Below are 10,020 nucleotides of genomic sequence, written 5' to 3'. Positions count from 1 at the left end.
GATGCGTACCAACAAGCAACAACCATACACAGATCTATCGATTACTCTACTGAGATCTACGACATTCTTACAAATCCTACCTATCTAGGGTTTGGAAACTCACCGCCATCAGAGAAGAACCACTTGCCGAGCTTGGATAAGAAGTGGAAGCCCGCTTGCCGCTATCGTCAAGAAGCTACCAGGGTAGAAGCCTCTGCTTACCTGACCATCGGTGAAGGTCCTCGCTAGGACGGAGAGCTCGAAAGAGGGGAATGGAGGCGAGATTTTGGATGGTGGTGAGACTAGCGGTGATATATACGATTCAAATCGGCAGGAGGTGACGAAACTTCTCTCGTTGTCTTTTCGGGATGCGCGCGTGCTCCCTCCATCACGGAGCTTGCACGGGTGGGGCACATGTTTTCCCCTTTTCGCCCGATCCAAGCTTGGTTCGGTGAAAATGGTGAAACTGAGCATCCTCCGTGTGCAAGGAAAAATGTGCTTTAAGAAGCGTGCGGGACGAGATTCTGAGACGGGCCGGGCAACTAATCGGCCGTTTTTTGGCCCGCTTGATACGAGAAACGAGTTCGCGAGCAACCAATCACACCCTTGATGTGCGTGGTGTACCTCTCATCATATGGAATCTTCTTGTGATATGAGGCCTCATAAGACCTGAGGCGAAGGGTTGTAAAACCTGAACATTTGTTAGCACATTACCATTGTTTGTACTAGAAATATGAAAAGATAAAAGTTTGATCATTACTTTTCCACCCTCTGCCATAATCTGTCCATGGTGTTCCTTATCATAATGTTTGTGGAGAAGATAGATCCTTCATATATGGAAAAAATAACTTACAAAAATAATGGGCATTAGCACAAAAAATGGAGGCAATATACCTCAAAATGCATATGAAAAGGTCACATGAAGATATTTGGTAGACTAACGGGACATGGAGGTCTGCAATCAATCAATAATTACATAAACACACACACCCAAAGCAAAAGATCACATGTACCATGCACTAAACATTTGCACTATCCAAGAAACGTCCAACTACAACTATGTTTTATTAAAACGGTCTACTATTGTTGTTCACATTTAGCACACAGATTTGTAGACAAACTCTTAAAAAACAAATGGCAAACATAGCTCGGGAAGTCATGACATGGGTAAAATACAGAGATAACACTCACAACTACCAAACTTTGAAGAATGAACAGTGGTACCAGGAACTAATACATGTAGTGAGAAGTATAAACATATAAATAATGCATTTCTTTGTTACAAACTAGAACGTGAAGTAATTGTTGCCCATCGTTTGCAATGCAACAATCTAAATTTTGACAAGAATCCGGTCATATGTGTGATCTCATCCATGCGACGTCCCTATATCTCCTCATGCGTGTGATTTTAATTGCTAAAAGGTTCATCTACAAAAACTTTCCAGTTGTCACTAGAAATCAGCTGCCACGTAACTATCTCTACATGTTTACTACTTTATTACAATCCAGTACACCTCACAACCTTTGCTTTTGAAAATACTGTTACACATGTGTGGTTGACGTCTTAATTGTTGTTAGCACCCATTTTGGGCCACTTGTCGGCTATGTAAGCCAAATTTGTTGAAGAATAAGAAGCTAGATGGCAATGCCTAGTTTCGAGCCAGATTCAGGAGCAGGTCGGAATTATGGCCACCTTAGTCTCAAGATGATCCAAGGAGGATTTGGTTACCATAAGCCTAAGCCAGTGTGGCGAGACTTGAAGAAATACAGGAGTTACGCCAAGGAGAAAGACCAAATGAAGCCACCTTAGACCCAGTCCGAAATGATGGCCATTTGGTCCCAAGGCGGATCCATTGAAGCTGGAGAAGCTACATGGATTAGTCAGATTCATAGCTACCTTTGTCGTTAGGCGAATCCATGGTGGATTGGTCACTTTAGGAGTATGGCGGATGAAAAGCCATCTTGGCGAGGAAGGAAGAGCGCTAGAACTTGAAGACATCAAGAAGTCATGTCAGGAAGGAAGGCCAAATGATTTAGGTCGGAATTTGGCCACCTCAGGTTCAAGGCAGAAATGCATGAAAAGACAACATATGGAGATGTTTACCGCAGGATGACCTCAGATGAAGAAATGATTAATGTGAAAGTTGTTCGTATCATCGAAACATACAACTTTGATTTTGTATTCATCTTGATCCAGTATACCATGTGGCTCACCCAGACTTGACAAGATCTAGGTAACAAGCCTTCTGCGTGATGGATCCGCCCTAAAGCTGAAGGTATGCTTGCAAATACATCAAGAAGGCCCTGGACGAAAAAAATACTCAACACGTAAGTTGTTCGTATCTTCAAGATGTATGAATTTTATATTAGACTCATCTTGATCTGACATTGTTATCACCAGAAATTGACCGAATCAGAGGTGGGCCGCGATCAAGATGGGCTTGAAGAATATACATGGAAGAAATACGTGAATCGGCCTTATATGCAAAGTTTGGGCTAGTTTGCCCGTGTATCTGTAATATAGTAGGATACGTGTCGGTTACTTAGAGTTTGGCTCGTGCACGGTTGGGATTATTCCCACATTAGAAAGTCTACGGACTATAAATATGTATCTAGGGTTTATGGAATAAACAACAATCACGTTCACCACAAACCAATCTAGGCGCATCGCCAACTCCCTTGTCTCGAGGGTTTCTTCCGGGTAAGCATCATGCTGCCTAGATCGCATCTTGCGATCTAGGCAGATCAAGTTTATTCGATGTTCATGCGTTGCTCGTATCGAAGCCTTTTTGATGGCGAGCAACGTAGTTATCTTAGATGTGTTAGGGTTAGCATTGTTCTTCGTATCATATGCTCGTCGTCGTGCAACCCTTAGACATCTAGCCGCCCTTACACCTATCTTAGGTGTAGGGGCGGCACCCCGCTTGATCATTATTTAGTAGATCCGATCCGTTATGGTTGCTCCTTGTTCTTCAAGGATTAGTTTAATATCTGCATAGTTAGGCCTTACAAAGGGTTGAAGGATCCAGTGGCGCGTAGGGTGTTGTTTGCTAGCCCTAGACAGGACGTTCCGGGGATCAACTTCGTGTTGATTTTTAGGCCTTGTCTAGGATTGGTTTACGATCACCATGCGTGGCCGCCAGGCTCAATCACGAGTAGGATGTTCCGATTATGTGGTGAAAACCCTAAATCGTAGTAGGTCATTTTAGCTTTATTCTGATCAAGCAGGACCACCATATATTCGTACACCTCGTGCGAATCATGGGTGGATCGGCTCTTTGAGACGATTCACAGGACAACTCGAGAGCCGATCGAGGCTCGTATTTAATGTTTACGTGTATGCCATGCGAGAAACTAAGCGAGGCACATCCATCACCTTCCCGACCGGGTATAGGTCGGGTGGCACGCCCTGCACCAAGGCATCGGACGTGCGTGCCGAGTCTTTGCGGGCCGTCGCTCGGAGGGACCAGGGCCAGCCGCGAGTCCTGGGAGCCTCCCGGCTCTCCTGTGTTGCCCGTCGCTGCTCGCCGGTGGGTTTCTGACCGCAACACATTCTGGCACGCCCGGTGGGACCATCTTCGACATCAACCACATCGCCATCTACATTTGAGATGGCGGAAGGCACTCCAGTCACGTACGAGGATTTGACCGAGGAGCTCAAGAAGAAGTATGACGAGGTCAAAGCGATCCTCGAAGCCGACCTCATCGGCTCTTTTCACAGAACCCGCTCACATGGCGTCAGATGGAAAGGGTTCTCACCTGAAGGCGCGCTCGATGGAGTGGACCTGTCCGCCCCGTCTGAAGAACGCACCAGGTCCCTGCGTCAGGAGATTAACTACATGGTAGCTCACTCGCTGCACCGCCATTCTGAGAGCCTGGTGAACACTTTGGAGCATGTCGCTCTTCGGGTGATCCAGGAAATCATGAGGCATCAGTACTCTCCGTCAGGACCAGCTCTCGGGACTTACCAAGGAGAGATGCCACTCCAGTCCCGTCCACCGCTGCCATTCGCGTTGGCAGCACCAGAAGTGTCGAATTCACCGGCATACGTCGTCTACAAGATCGGTGGTGACCCTAGCGACTACCAGTTCTTGCATGAGGCGCCTAAGGAGATCCTTCACGGATACACGTGCACTTACGTGCCGGACTGCGGTAACTGGGCACTCACAAACCGAGCGCAACAGCGGGGACTTCGGAACAACGGAGAGGACTTCGGGAACGAGATCTTGAGAAGCGGACGTGGCTAGCTAAGTATGCCACTCCGACAAACCTCCGCAGCTCAGCTCCTGCAGTTGGCTCGGAGCTGGAAAAGCAAGCATGGCTGGCTAAGTATGCCACTCCGGCGAATCTTCAGAGTTCGACTCCTACAGCCAGCACCGTGGATCAGATCAGTACAATCCTGAGAGACCAGTTCGGCATGGTGCCGAAAAGGAGGACAATCGGCTATTCCAAGCCGTACCCCAACGAGTACGAGTTGATCCCGCTACCACCCAAATATCGGCTCCCTGATTTCTCCAAATTTAATGGATCAGATGGTTCCAGCTCCATCGAGCATGTGAGCCGATATTTGGCACAGCTGGTCACGGTCTCAGCATCGGATCCACTACGCGTGAGGTTCTTCGCACAGTCCCTCACAGGATCGGCTTTCGGGTGGTACACATCGCTGCCACCAGACTCAATCCGGACTTGGAAGCAGTTGGAGGAGCAGTTCCACATGCAGTATCACTCAGAGGCTTCCGAGGCTGGCATTGCCGATCTAGCACAAGTACGTCAGAAGAGTGGAGAAACCGTGGCAGAATACATCCAGCGCTTCAGAACTGTTAGGAACCGATGTTATTCGGCTCGAGTGACTGAAAAGAAGCGATCGAGTTGGCGGTGGTGGGCCTTGCATCACCAATCAAGGATATGGCCTCCCAAGCGAGACTACCCTTCACCGGCGCACATGGTTCGAAGCTGTCGTTATATGAACAGCGCCACCCAGACTTGTACCAGGACAAATTCAAGCGTGCGGTAGTCCTGGTTGAGGCAGATGAAGACGAAGGCTCTGCGGGAGATCAAGAGGTAGCAGTGGCTGAATGGACTCGGGGGGCAAGCCCCGTGTCCTGCAAATGGGTTAAGCCACCAGGTCCGCCCAGAGGGTTTGATTTTGACGTGACTAAAACTGAGCAAATTTTTGATCTCTTACTTAAGGAGAAGCAGTTGAAGTTACCCGAAGGCCTCAAAATCCCCACGGTACAGGAGCTGAACGGAAAGCCATACTGCAAATGGCATAACTCGTTCTCCCATACCACCAACGACCGCAGGGTGTGGCGTCGGCGGATCCAAATGGCGATAGAACAAGGACGTCTAATTTTCAACCAGGTACGCCATGAAGGTCGACACTCACCCCTTCCCCGCCGTTAACATGGTGGAGTGCGCTTACCCTGGAGGGTGCCAGCCAGGATTCTCGTTCAACATCAACATGGTAGGACCTGGACACCACTCTGGTAAGGACGGAGACGAGGGCAGCTGCTCTCGTAGCAAGGACACGGAGGAAGCCGTTCCACGCGATCGGCTCCGTCACGACGGCAAGTGCTACATCACAGAGGGAGAAGTAAGGAATGTGAGATATCAGCGACCTCTCTCTGATCACCTCCTCAACAAGTATGTGAGTCAATATGACCAACGCCGACGACCCAACGACGATGATGAAAGAGATCGCCTGTCTAGGGACGCCAGGAGACATCGTCGGCATGATCGCGATGAGGAGGAATATGAGCGCTACGCCAAGGAGAAGTCGAGAGAACAGGACGACGTGGACAAGCACTGGGACTGCCCTTTCTTCAAACACTGCTGGGATTCAGGAATGAGCCGATTGCCTACAATCGGCAACTGCCCAGAATGTAGACAGAAGAAGAAGGACGCAGCTAACGTGTCCGTGTTCCAACGACTAGGGCCTCTCCCGCCTCAGAACAAACACGCTGAGTCCCCTCGGGTGGAAGATCTCGAGGATTTGGAAGACAATGATGAAGAAGAAGAAGACAGGTACCATCGTCCAAGGTGGTGCCCTGATGGACTCAGCCGTTCCCAAAAGCGTAGGGTTCAGCGACTGCGTGGCTTGGAGGAAGCCGGAAGGTTATACCTGCACACGCTAAGGAAGGCGCGGCCTGATCTGGCCGCGAAAATTCAACGAACCCTGGATGAAGAGGGTCGACCACAAAAAATGGAGTGGCGCCCCAAGCAAAGGAAAGCCGATGATGAAACATCGGCTGGCACGAACATGGTGTTCATCCTTCCGATGGAGTTTAGTGCTCCAGGATTAGACGAAGCACCTTGGCACAACTTGAATGCGGCCCACGGCCAGTTATCTTTGAGAAGCCACGAGAAAGAAGCTACAGACATCTGAAGGCCCTGTACTTGCGAGGTTATATCGATGGGAGGCCTGTCAACAAGATGCTGGTGGACACTGGAGCGGCAGTAAACATTATGTCATACTCCATGCTACGTCGGTTGGGACGCTCTAGCTCGGATCTGATCAAGACCAACGTGACATTGAGCGATTTCAATGGCCAAGCGTCTGACGCACAAGGCGTTCTGAACGTGGATCTGACCGTAGGAAGGAAAACCAACCCTACGACGTTCTTTATTGTCGATAGCAAGATCACCTATGCTGTCCTGCTAGGAAGAGATTGGATCCACGCCAACTGTTGAATTCCATCCACGATGCACCAATGCGTAATACAGTGGGATGGAGATGAGGTAGAGGTCATCCATGCAGATGACTCAGCCGAGATTTCAACGGCTGGCATGAACGCTTGGGAGACAGCAGGCCAAGAGCCACTCTCAGGCATCAATTTGGACGACTATGAGCGCATCGACGTGACAAAGAATGGGGTTAGGCTGGTCTTATCCACCGGCCTGACCGTGTAGCAAGAACAAACCTATGGACAAACGTGGCGAGGCCGATCCTTGGGATCGGCCCCAAAGATCTATGGAGGGACATTGCAAAACCTTCATTGAGCGCTTCGACCAACATGGAGGCCGATTCAGCAATCGGCCAAAATTATCCTCACCATACGTTCTGCCTGTGTTCAACATCGATCTAATGGGCAGCGGTTTTACGTCGGCTGATGAGAGTCAACATTAGTCCTAACGGAGCCGACGTTCAAATACAGTGCCTTGGCTAATTACAGAGCCGATATCTGCAGTTACCTGACAGATTCGGCTCGGGGGGCACCTAATCAGAGGAACATGTGCGATACATGTGCAGAGGAATATTGGGGGCCGATAGAAAATCGGCCAGTAAAAAAAAATTCTCATTGGATGCAGCCGATGCACGGACATCGACTTTAGAGCTAAGAAACAAAGCCGATGTACAGCCATCGACTCTAGTACAATTACACAGGATCTACCTGCTGCGTGTTCAAGACGCGGATTTTCACCAAGCCCAGTTCAGCTGGGAGGCCTTCTGCTTCCTCGAGGGAATGAACAATGAGAACTTCCTCGGCTGCAATGAGCCGATTTTGGTGCCCGAACCTGCTCTTCGAGGACTTCCGACCCTTTGCGCCAGTTCAGCAGTACTGTCAGAAGCATCAGTTTTGGCAGGCGAGGCAGCCTTGTCCTCATTAAGCTGTTGGTGTTTCGTCTACAACATCGGCTTTCAGCGGAAGGAAGGTGATCAATGGAGGCAAGTTTGACTGACTCTGCATGGTGGCTGTCTCAGAATTACCTGAGTTCAAAGCTCTTTGCCTGATCTGTGCATCCTCGCCGTTATTCTCGCCTTGACTGAGGCTCGGGGGGCAGCTGGCTTGGTAGATGCTTTGTTTTTAGAAGCCGATTGGAGTGTCATCGGCTGGTCCTGCGTCACAACCTTCTTCAAAATGGTGAGTTCTTGCAGAAGAGGATCACTAGAGCTGGTGGGAGGAATTTAAGGGCTCTCTTGAAGGCAAGGGTCTTCCACATTATCCACCAGATCTCAAAAGTTATCAGTTGAGGGGTTGAAGGATAGATCGTGAAGGACCGATGCGTTGCTATCAGCTCATTGAGCATTGGCTAAGTGAACGAATCGGCAAAATCAGTATGAGGGGAAATCGGCTAAATTAGCTCAAAGGAAATCGGCAAAATCAAATTGGGGGAAATTCTTCATTGATAAGCAAGATTTCTTACATAAAGAGCTGATTACTCTCAAAAGGAAGTACTAGGGGATACATTGCCCCATCTACTACTACTGATTCTATGCTAAGGGTCCTATCTACGGGCCGTCGCTGCCCTCGTCGTCGCCGTCGTCGCCGCTGTCGGCGCTACTCCCGGCGGGCTCGTCGTCGCTGCTGTAGCGGCCGCCGGCGGGGCCCTCGTTGTCCTCATCCTCCTCGTCAGCGTCGTCGTCGTCGCTGTCGAAGTCGCTGAGGTTCCCCGGCCAGGGACAGAAACGCTTGGCCGGCGGTTCGTCGGAGGAGGTGTCGTCCTCCTCCTCCTTCTCCTCCTCCTCCTCCTCGCGGGAGGTGAAGTCATCGCAGGAGAAGCGATCGTCGTCGCTCTCCTCCTCCGTTTCCCCGTCGGCGAGGAAGCGGAGGTCACTTTCCCCGTCGGTTGAGGACTTGTCATCCTCAGACCAGACGGAGAAGTCGTGATCGGACTCCTCCCGGCTTCGATGGCGCGGCGGATGTTGGCCGCATGGTCCTCCTCCGGGTTCCACTCCGGCGTCGGCTCGCGGGAGGAGGAGGATTGGGTGGAAAGACCCGATGAGGCAGAGGAGGAAGAAGACATGGTGGCACAGGAGGGCTTTTGGAGTGCTAATGCGAAGGGGATAAAAAAGCAGACTGTTTGGAGCGGTTAAATAAAAGGGGATATAGTAGAGATTCAATGCCGCAGCAGTTTCCGAGGAGATGGTGCCCAACACAAAAAAAAACTGCCAAGTCACGCGGAGAAGTTGAGAGGGCAAGGCATCATGATGAAGGATACTGCGACGGTTCTGCCACGACATGACCCGACGAAGAAAGAACGGAGTGATTTTGGAATTATCAATTCCAAAACCAGGGGGGCATGTGTTATCACCAGAAATTGACCGAATCAGAGGTGGGCCGCGATCAAGATGGGCTTGAAGAATATACATGGAAGAAATACGTGAATCGGCCTTATATGCAAAGTTTGGGCTAGTTTGCCCGTGTATCTGTAATATAGTAGGATACGTGTCGGTTAGTTAGAGTTTGGCTCGTGCACGGTTGGGATTATTCCCACATTAGAAAGTCTACGGACTATAAATATGTATCTAGGGTTTATGGAATAAACAACAATCACGTTCACCACAAACCAATCTAGGCGCATCGCCAACTCCCTTGTCTCGAGGGTTTCTTCCGGGTAAGCATCATGCTGCCTAGATCGCATCTTGCGATCTAGGCAGTACAAGTTTATTCGATGTTCATGCGTTGCTCGTACTGAAGCCTTTTTTATGGCGAGCAACGTAGTTATCTTAGATGTGTTAGGGTTAGCATTGTTCTTCGTATCATATGATGTCGTCGTGCAACCCTTAGACATCTAGCCGCCCTTACACCTATCTTAGGTGTAGGGGCGGCACCCCGCTTGATCATTATTTAGTAGATCCGATCCGTTATGGTTGCTCCTTGTTCTTCAAGGATTAGTTTAATATCTGCATAGTTAGGCCTTACAAAGGGTTGAAGGATCCAGTGGCGCGTAGGGTGTTGTTTGCTAGCCCTAGACAGGACGTTCCGGGGATCAACTTCGTGTTGATTTTTAGGCCTTGTCTAGGATTGGTTTATGATCACCGTGCGTGGCCACCAGGCTCAATCACGAGTAGGATGTTTCGATTATGTGGTGAAAACCCTAAATCGTAGTAGGTCGTTTTAGCTTTATTCTGATCAAGCAGGACCACCATATATTCGTACACCTCGTGCGAATCATGGGTGGATCGGCTCTTTGAGCCGATTCACGGGACAACCTGAGAGCCGATCGAGGCTCGTATTTAATGTTTACGTGTATGCCATGCGGGAAACTAAGCGAGGCACATCCATCACCTTCCCGACCGGGTATAGGTCGGGTGGCACG

Source organism: Lolium rigidum, chromosome 1 (genome assembly GCF_022539505.1).
Source record: "Lolium rigidum isolate FL_2022 chromosome 1, APGP_CSIRO_Lrig_0.1, whole genome shotgun sequence".
NCBI classification, from domain to species: Eukaryota; Viridiplantae; Streptophyta; class Magnoliopsida; order Poales; family Poaceae; genus Lolium; species Lolium rigidum.
The sequence above is the reverse complement of the archived record's forward strand: the minus strand, read 5'-3'. Positions refer to the sequence as shown.